Raw genomic sequence first — 9,690 nt, forward strand, 5'->3', positions numbered from 1 at the left:
TTCAGGAAAAGTAGAGATGTCCTCTGCTGTATACTTCTGTGGGCAAGACTTAGGTGAGAAGAAGTTTAAGGTTTAAGAAGTTTAAGATTTTGAGTTTTGCTGTGTAAGCAGATGCATAATCCTTGGGTATGGAAAAATACTCTGACCTTTCCCAGTGTATCTTATTCATGATCAGCCTAAGGATGATAAAAACAAAACAAAATAATTGTCTATTCTACCTCTCCAGGCATTAAGGATAAAGCAAATGGTGCACTGGTTAAAGGACTAGATTTTGGGGCTTTGCTGACCTCAGTTGGTGGTATGGTTTCTGCTGCCTTGTATCGTTTTCAAGATGGTATCCTCGTTCAATTCTTCAGGTGAAATTCTGCCTTTCTAGTGAGAAATGTTCATACAGCTGTGCACTTACACATTAATTGTTACATTATCTCATGGAACAAACATGATTAATAATAGTGCTTACTTCCATTCCTAGTCCTATTGAAATCAAACATTAGTACCTTGATTTGTATATGCATATTCTAACATCAAGTACAACATTGTAAATTTTATATTAAAATGCTTTGTGAAATGGTTGCTAATTAGGGCCAGCTTGGGGTGGCCTTTCTGTTCCTAGATACTTTGGACTAAATTACAGGTCTCTTGCATATTATCACTGCTTTTACTAAGGATGGATGATGCTATAGAAATGCCTATAAATAACATTTTGAAGTCTGGAAGGTTGATACAATTGTATTATTTCAGTTTAGTATTCTACTTCATGAAAAGAAAAACATGGACAGTCTCAATAATTTTAAACCTATTAACCTATTTTCTGTGTTAAGCAAGTTCTTCACCAAAGTTTCAGACCACAGGGACCTTTGAACCGCAATAAGTGCAGAAGAAAGGAGGAATCTGAAATGCCTTTGTGCATAAGCCCCTCTAAAGTTCCAGGTCTGAAAGGGATCTTGTGACCTTATTATAATATGTGGGACCAGAATTTAATCCTTAAAATGACTGTCTTGCAGATGTTTGGGTTTCTGGGGGGCACAGTGTGGTAATAAAATCCTTTCTGATGTTCTTGCTGTTTAATTTTAGATTTAAGTCTCACTCCTGCTCCTATTGCCCATCTCCAGGGATCTTTTGACTGTCCCTTGGGTCCTCCAACTTCTGTGTCTCCTCTATTCTAACCTTCTGCTACTCTCTCATGCTATTCTAACTCAACCTGTGACATTCTCTGTGTATTCAGATTTTGAGATCAGATACCTCTTTTAATCTTTCTCCTATCTTCCATCTCTTATTCCTGCCAATTTTCTACATTGCTGCTTCATTTCAGATCAGTCTAGCTTTGTTTCTCCAGATCTCCTTTTCTCCACTGACCCTTCTCCAGTTGTTGTTAATGTATTTAAGATTATATTACCATTGCTCATACAGTGCAATATCTATTCCTGGCATTTATAGACTGGCCTGAAGAAATTACAGTACAATCTAAGTTAACCATGACCGAGGGGGAGATGACTCTTGACATGGATAAGAACAGGAAGAGGGTTACATAATAGAAAGTCAGGAGATAATGTATTTGTTACACAAACAAATTATATAATTAAAAAAATAAAGTTGGTGTGCATGTGAAGGCTAACACAAGTAAGTGGGCTTTGAGGAAGGATTTGGAGGAGGAGAAGGCTGTTGTTTTTCCAGGAGGAGGAGCAGCAGCATGGAGGAGCAGAAAAAGTAAACTCCTCTGGAAGAGGAGGATACTTTGGAATAATACGGCTAGTGGAGATGGCAGAGCATAGGGCAGAGCATGAATGGTAGAGTGGTGACTGTAGGAAGGAGTAGATCTGTGCTGGATTTAGAAGGGTGAGGCTGAGGATTTTGAGTTTGATATGGAAGGCAATGCACTATGCACCAAGTTCACTCCCCCCCCTCTGTATCACTCGTCTCCTGCCTACATCGCTGGCCTGGACTCTTTCTGGTCTCCTCCTACTGTCATTCCCTTATCTTTCTTCTCCAGCCTGGATGCCCCTTTTATCTGTTCTTCTCACCAGCATCTCTGTGCTTTCTTCCATGCTGCCCCTTGCACTAGAATGTGCTTCTCAATCCTCTTTGCCATGTCCTCTTCCCCATTTCATTCTTCTCTCCTGAAAGCTCTTTCCTGCCATCTCGTGTAGAAGAAGATAAGGAAAACTCCCCCAGAACAAACTGACAGTCATCAAGAAGTACATATGCCTTACTTTGTAACCACATGATCTTGTTTTTGTGTCACCCTCATACTTCTTTTCCCCCTTTCTTATCTATAATCTCACCTTTTATGCCATGTCAGATTTAGGGGCAGATAATTCTTGTTCTTTATGCAGCAAGGGGGATGGGAAGGGCAGGAGTAAGGAGCTAACCCTACCCCCTTCATAGATTTTTAAGATTAACAGATTTTAACACCAGAAAGGACCATTAGCTCATCTAGTCTGATCTCTCTACATTTGTGTTACAGAATTTCACCCAGTTACCCCTTCATTGAACCCAGTAACTCATGTTTGGCTAAAGCATAAATTGTAACAGAGTGACCTAATTAAGTCTCTTTCTGTAAAGCATTTTCCAGCCATCGAGTCACTTTTTTGGCTCTTTGCACCAGCTCCAATTTTTTGACAGCCTTTAACAATTGTTGACACCAGACCTGGAAATGGGAGTCTACTCTCAGTCTCAGAAATGACACATGCAGAGGTAAAATTGCCTCCCTACCTCCTCCTCACTATTTCCCTGTTCATACACCCAAGGATCATGTTAACCTTTCTTTGCCACAGCACTGCACCAGGCCTTCATATTCAGCTGTTTGTCCCCGTGATCCCTATGTCCTCTTCAGAGGTGTGTGGTTTGGTTTTGTTTCTTTGGCATGTATGTGGGTGAGGTGGGGGGGGTTGGTGTGTGTTGTGTAGACTAGTGGGCTAGCTTGCCTTTATGATATGCACTGCTTTGCATTATATTCAGCAATAATGCAAGAAAACTACACAAAACTATCCTGTAAGACATTAGCTTCAGCAAGTTAACATTAGGCTTGAGGCCTATAAACTTTGAAGAGATAAACTTTGCACAGATAAATGGCCCAATGGAAAACTCCAAGAATTTGGGGAGCTGAAAATAGAGTTTAAGGGGAAGTTCTGACCACAGGTGCATGAGTCAACCACAGAAGTGTCCTGGCAATGGACATATATAACAGGTACATGAGATACATCTAAGGCTACCCTCCTTGCTTGCCTATAAATCTTTTCTTATTTCTTATTTTCTTATAGGTTTGATTATTTGTTTCATTATAATAGGTTTATATTAGAGTATATTTTGGCTGTAACACAAGAGACCTACAGGACACATCCTATATGTTGATCTAAGGCAAAGTTATCATACATATATTTGGGACCTTTCACCTAGATCAGTGGTTCCCAAACTTGTTCTGCCGCTTGTGCAGGGAAACTGCCTGCCGGGCTGGGTCGGTTTGTTTACCTGCCGCGTCCGCAGGTTTGGCCGATCGCGGCTCCCAGTGGCCGCAGTTCGCTGCGATCAGCCGAACCTGTGGATGTAGCAGGTAAACAAACTGGCCCGGCCCGGCCCGGCAGGGGCTTTCCCTGCACAAGCAGCGGAACAAGTTTGGGAACCACTGACCTAGATAGATGGTGATGAGGTAAAGCATAAGATCCAGATATGGCAGCGACCTTTAACATAAAGGATGCGTTGAAGTAGGGTGGCTTGGGGGGCTTCCTAAATTCATACCCTTTTAAACTTAACAGGTACACCACAATGTAGAGCTTGGAATGAATTGAAATAATTAGGACAGAAATAACAAATGTGATACCTAATCACAAAAGGGCCATGGTAACAAATGGACGTATATGATAATAAGTTGAGATCACTGATATACTAACCTATAGGAAAAAGACACCCCAACATTAGTAAGGTGAGGAAACGCAAATAAGGAAAAGGGGAAAAATCCCCTACTGAATATGCATCAAACATAGTGGGGTCAGCGTAGCGTGTTATAAAAGTGGAATCCCAGCCTAGGAGAAAGAGGTGTAGTCCTTGGGAAGTGCCAGAATGATGGTCTCTGGTGATGATGGGGAAGGTGATGGTGATGAGGAAGATGATGGCTAACATTTCAGGTTGTTCTACAGAAGATGGTGTGAGTATATGGATGTGCAGATGTACATTCTATAGTATCTCTATCTACTTACTGAGTTGGGGTGTTTGTGACTGTGCTAAATGTATTAATAAACTATATTTGTAAATATAAGAGTTCCTATAGTGTAAATGTTGCAACTGTGCACTTTGGGGTTCCCAACTATATAATAATTTTAATACTAGGCCTGATCTTGGGACAAGAACCTGTCAACCCTCAAAGTGCTAACTGGGGATTCTGAAGTAATCAATATAATTAATACATAATCTAAAAATTGGACAACAGATGGGGTTTTTTTGTTTTTCTTTTTTTGGACAAACTAGCTAGTTTGTCAAGCCAGTCTTGCAAAACTGTTATGAAAATTTATCAGCCCAAGTACAAAATTTATGTCCACTCTTTACTGAGGTAACTAACGATAATTCAGAAAGAGACTTTACTCATTCATTTAAAAACTCTCACCATTGGTAAGTATAATTTTGCAAAGCTGTGTTAAACCTAGTTAAATTAAATAGAAATTTAGCTTTAACCCTATCTATGAAACAACTAATACTCACTGTCTGTAAGGCCAGAAGGGATTGTTAGATCATCTAATCCAGTGATTCTCAAACTTTTTAGCAACCCGAGGACCCCCATTTTGATTTAATTTTTTTCACAGACACCCAACCCCCCAGCTCAGCCCCAGGCTCCGCCCCCACTCAGTTTCTTCTCTCAAGACCCCATCCCACCCCCCACTCCACCCCGCCCCTCCTTTTCCCCACCTCTTTCCACCCTGTCCCTGCTTCTCCTCCTCCCTCCCAGCACCTCCTGCATGCCACTGAACAGCTGTTCCCTGGTGTGCAGGAGGCACTGGGAAGGAGGGGGAGGAGTTGGTCAGCTGGGTGGGCGGACCCCCTGGAGTACCTTCGTGAACCCCAGTTTCGGAAACACTGATCTAGTCTGACCTCCTGTACAACATGATATTTCCGTGAGTTATTTGTTTGAACTAGAGCAGATTTTTTTAGAAGAACATCCAGTCTTGATTTTAAAATTTTCAGTGATGGAGAATCCCCCACAATCTTCGGTAAATTGTTCCAGTTGTTAGTTGGTCATGCAAGATCTGCATAAGGTCTAGGCAGATTTCATGTCCCTGTGTCAAGAGAGTACAGGGACACCCCTTTCTTCTTTGTGTGATAATCCATGTCTGACAACTGCTGGTTGCACATCCAGTGTGCACGTGTCGGAGAACTTTCTAATCAGCAGTCTCTTTAGGGGTGGCCCATGCATTCCAGTGAGGTCATGATGAGTGCAGCCACCACCACACACCCAGTTCCTTCTTACTGCCAGTGGCGCGTCTCTGAGCAAATGTTACTATTCTGAGAGTGCACACTTCTATCGTTAGCAATTTGTGATTGAGTAGAGTAGTGTTAGGTTTAGTGTTCCGGACATGAAATTGTCAGTGGCCAAAGAACTTCTGCTTTCGCTGAGGACTTGGTGCTGGGGACTCACATGGGGGATCACAAGTTCCCAGGCTTTAAGAACAGCCTCTCACTGCTGGCCACAGGAGGTGTGTGTTCTGCCTTGGCAAGGGGCATGTTCTGGATCCGAGTGAGATCTGTAGCTCCTTTGAAAGCGGATCCGGTGCTCAAGGGAATACCTCCTGTTGGCTTTCCTGCTGGAATAATCCATGTGACAGGACTACAATCCTGGATTCCAGGCTTCCAGGAGCTTGGGAGACCAGAGGTTATCCCAGTCCACGCTGGCGGTGTCTGCAAAACCCCCTGAAGTGCTCTCTAACTCTACCTCATTGAGGAAGCACTGGGACAAGTTGGACGCCGAGCACAAGGCTTCAGGGAAAAGACACGTCGATCATCTTCCCCAAACTCAGCCCTGAAGCCTCACAAGAACTTGAGGCTGTCCAACATTAAAGGGACATAAAAACGCAGGACACGATTCCCTGAGCGTGGGGGGTTAGTACCAGCTGAGGCAGAGGAGATCTGCCGCAAATCTTGGTAAGCCCCGCCCATCTCCGCCCCACCATATTGTCCTCCTCGGTACTGAGCCCTCAGGAGCATTCCCTGGCTCTGGTACTGGCTGTGGTGCAGGCACCCTGAGTGGCTCAGCCCAGCCACACTGTTGTGCCCCCAAGGCCGCTGTCTCCGCTGCTGCAAGCAAAGGGACTGAACCTCTCTGCTGAGGACTTACGCGGACCTCTAGCACTGCCTGCTCGGCTGCTGGCATCTTGGTTCATGGAACTGGCGCAGCTGTGGAGTTGTCACTGCACCCACTGGAGGCCAGTTATCAGTCTTGCCAACATCTGGGAGGCACTCTTGCTCCCGGAGGAAACCTACTTACACATCCCTGGCCAGGTCTCAGGACTCTGCTTTCCTTCTGTCCTCCATGAGGGAAGGAGGCCTGTCCCAGCTAACGCCTGAGCTGTGCCAACCCAGACCGGTACTGGGATTGCCGGTACCAACCACCGTGGCTGAGGGTGGCATATGATACTGTGCTGAACGGACCTCTCAGACATGGCTGAGGCATAGGTCAACCTCCCCTTACTTAGAGGGATCTTTCCCCAGCGTGGGTGAAGGACTATCGGCCGTAGCAGACAGCTCCCAGGTGGCAGCCTCATGGGCATGACAAGCCACAACCAGTACTGGCAAATACCACCTCATCGCTGGCAGATGAGGACCTAGTACTGGACCAAGTATCAGCCACTCCAGAAGATGATAAAATCTTCCAGGACCTCAGGAGGTGAGAGGCAACAACCTTGCAGATTTCCACTGAGGAGGTGCAGGAGATGCTGCACAAGCAGCTCGATTTATCTTGTAGTTGTTAATACCTCCCTGAATGGTAAGTCCCATAAATAAAGGGCTACTGTATCCTGCGAAGGCTCTGTGGTGGACACCTGCATCCTTGGCACCAATCTCAGTGGGCAAATAGATATATAGATAGCAAATAGGGGGGAGGGATAGCTCAGTGGTTTGAGCATTGGCCTGCTAAACCCAGGGTTGTGAGTTCAATCCTTGAGGGGGCCATTTAGGGATCTGGGGCAAAAATTGGGGATTGGTCCTGCTTTGAGCAGGGGGTTGGACTAGATGACCTCCTGAGGTCCCTTCCAACCCTGATATTCTATGATATTACCAAACACTAGCCACAGGATATGAGCAATTCTCTTTGTACCTGGTACAGAGATTGCTAGTGGTGATGGTGGCAAATGAAAGGACATGTCAATGTCACTAGATTCCAAGGCCAGAAGAAACCTGACCTCCTGTATAACACAGGCTGTAGAATTTCCTCAAAATAATTCCAAGAGTATATATTTTTAAAAAAACATCCAATCTTGATTTAAAAATTGTCAGCGATGGAGAATCCACCACAACCCTTGGTAAATTGTTCCAGTGATTAATTACGCTCACTGTAAACTATTTATGCCTTATTTCCAGCCTGGATTTGCCTAGCATAACTTCCTGCCATTGGATTGTATTATATGTTTCTTTGATGGATTGAAGAGCCCATTATTAAATATTTGTTCCCATATAAGTATTTATAGACTGTAATCAATTCACCTCTTAACCTTCTCTTTATTTAACTAAATAGATTGAGCTCTTAGAGTCCACCACTATAAGGCATGTTTTCTAATTCTTTTGTTCATTCTGGTGGGTCTTCTCTGAACCTCTTCAATTTATCAACGTCAGGCCTCGACCCTATTGGAGGCAGCTTCCCTATTACGAGTTATAGGCCACACAAGCCCTCCAGGAAGGGGCAGAGACTGTCAAGGAGGAAGTCTTCAGAAAGAGCTACCACTTGTTCTAACACTCCTTTTCCTTCTCTACGAAGTACCAAATTTGACTCCACACTCAAGGGCAGCCCACCACTCCCCTGTCTGTCCACCACTCCTATCTCAGTCCCTGATATCTACAACCCCTTCTCCCCCGCAACTCTCTGACTCATTTGCATCACATCTGCTCTGGCATCACTTCCAGTTGCTGGCCGTTTGGAAGTAGTGGAACTGGACTACACCAGAGGTTTCCAAACTCTTCTTGCTGCACCCCTTTGGGAATTAGTATGCCATGCATGTTCCCCGCCCCCCTCAGCACACAGGCAAAGGGGGGGACAGAGATGGAGCAGAGATCAGAGGCCATGAGGGCAGGGGAGGAGGAGATATCCATGTGATTAGTAAGCTCCAGGCCCCTCTTCTGCAGAGAGGGTTCAGTTGCTAGGCAGAGGGGGAGGGGCTTGTAGGGGATGCATGGATCCCAGGGATTTGGCTCTGAGAAAGGGGTGCAGCTTTTCAGTCCTACAGGGTTGGGGAGTCCAGGGCCACTGGGCAAAGGGAATCCAGCACCTGGCCCTTCACGGCGCAGCCAGATCCAGCCTATTAGGACAGTGCCGGAGCTAGTCCCCTTTCTCTGGCAGTGCCCCACCCTGGGTCCTGCTGGTGGCAGTAGCAGAGCTTCCCTGCCTCCTCATTTCTCCCTCCCCCAGCAGTGCTGCCGGCGTCCCACTCCCTGCCAGACCCTGCTCACCCAGGCTGACCCCTCTCTCCCGTCAGCAGAGCCCCTCCCCCTTGCCAGATTCCCCTTCCTCTGCAGCTCAGAGCCTCAAAGCTGGGGGTGCCCAGGAGGCTCTGGAGGGTGAGGGTGCTGCCCGTGGCCTGACCCACGGGAGGAGGCTGAGTTCACTGCCACATCCCCAGCACACCTGACGTCCAGGTACCTGTGGGACAGCAGGGCCCGCCCCCACCGGTACGCCCTCGCACGTACGGTGCTTGTGATGTCAGGCTGGTTGGGGTGGAACAGCGTACTCTGATACCAGACCAAACCACCTCTGGTACAGAACAGGGACAAATCTTACCAAAAACAGAACTCTCCAGCTTAAATCCAGACCAATGACCTGCCTAGTTTTGGTTCTTGGCAGGTGAGAGTGCCTGGTGCAAGCAGCATATGGCAGCGGCTCAGTGCCCACCGACTATAGGATAGCAGCACAGTGCTGGGCAATGGTAATGGAGGCCTGGTGGGCACGGACCCTGTGACCAATCTCCTCCCACTCCCCTGCCACACTCACCTCCCGGATAACTGTAAGGACCAGGGTCAGGGACCAGGTTTGCAGAACACGGGACAGCCACTATTCCCACAGTGCCACTGCATTATGGAGAGTAGGCGCTACAGGAAGTACCACCTAGTTGACTCAGAGTGACAGCACCCTGCAGCCCTCTGATTAGCCAAGCACCCTATTTAACTTCAGGGGTTGGCCTGGGCAGTTGTGTGGGCAGCCGCCTAGACTTTGACCTGCTGTCATGCCATACTTTGCCTGATCTCCTGATCCCTGACTCCAGCGTTACTCTGACCCTACCTCTTGCTTCCGGATTCTACCTCTAGTCTCTAGCCCTGGCCTGACTCTGACCATGGTTCTTGTGATTCCTCCAACTCAGGCTTGGTGACCACTGGGCCTGGTGGGCAGACCTCAGCCCAACTGTGATCACGAGGCCAGACTGCCTACATCCCAGTCCCTTACAATAATCTTGTACCTACATGCTTGCCCCAGGGGCGTGCACCTCACATTTAATGGTCCAT

Source organism: Lepidochelys olivacea (assembly GCF_965140295.1).
Source record: "Lepidochelys olivacea isolate rLepOli2 genome assembly, chromosome: 12".
In the NCBI taxonomy this organism is placed as follows: domain Eukaryota; kingdom Metazoa; phylum Chordata; order Testudines; family Cheloniidae; genus Lepidochelys; species Lepidochelys olivacea.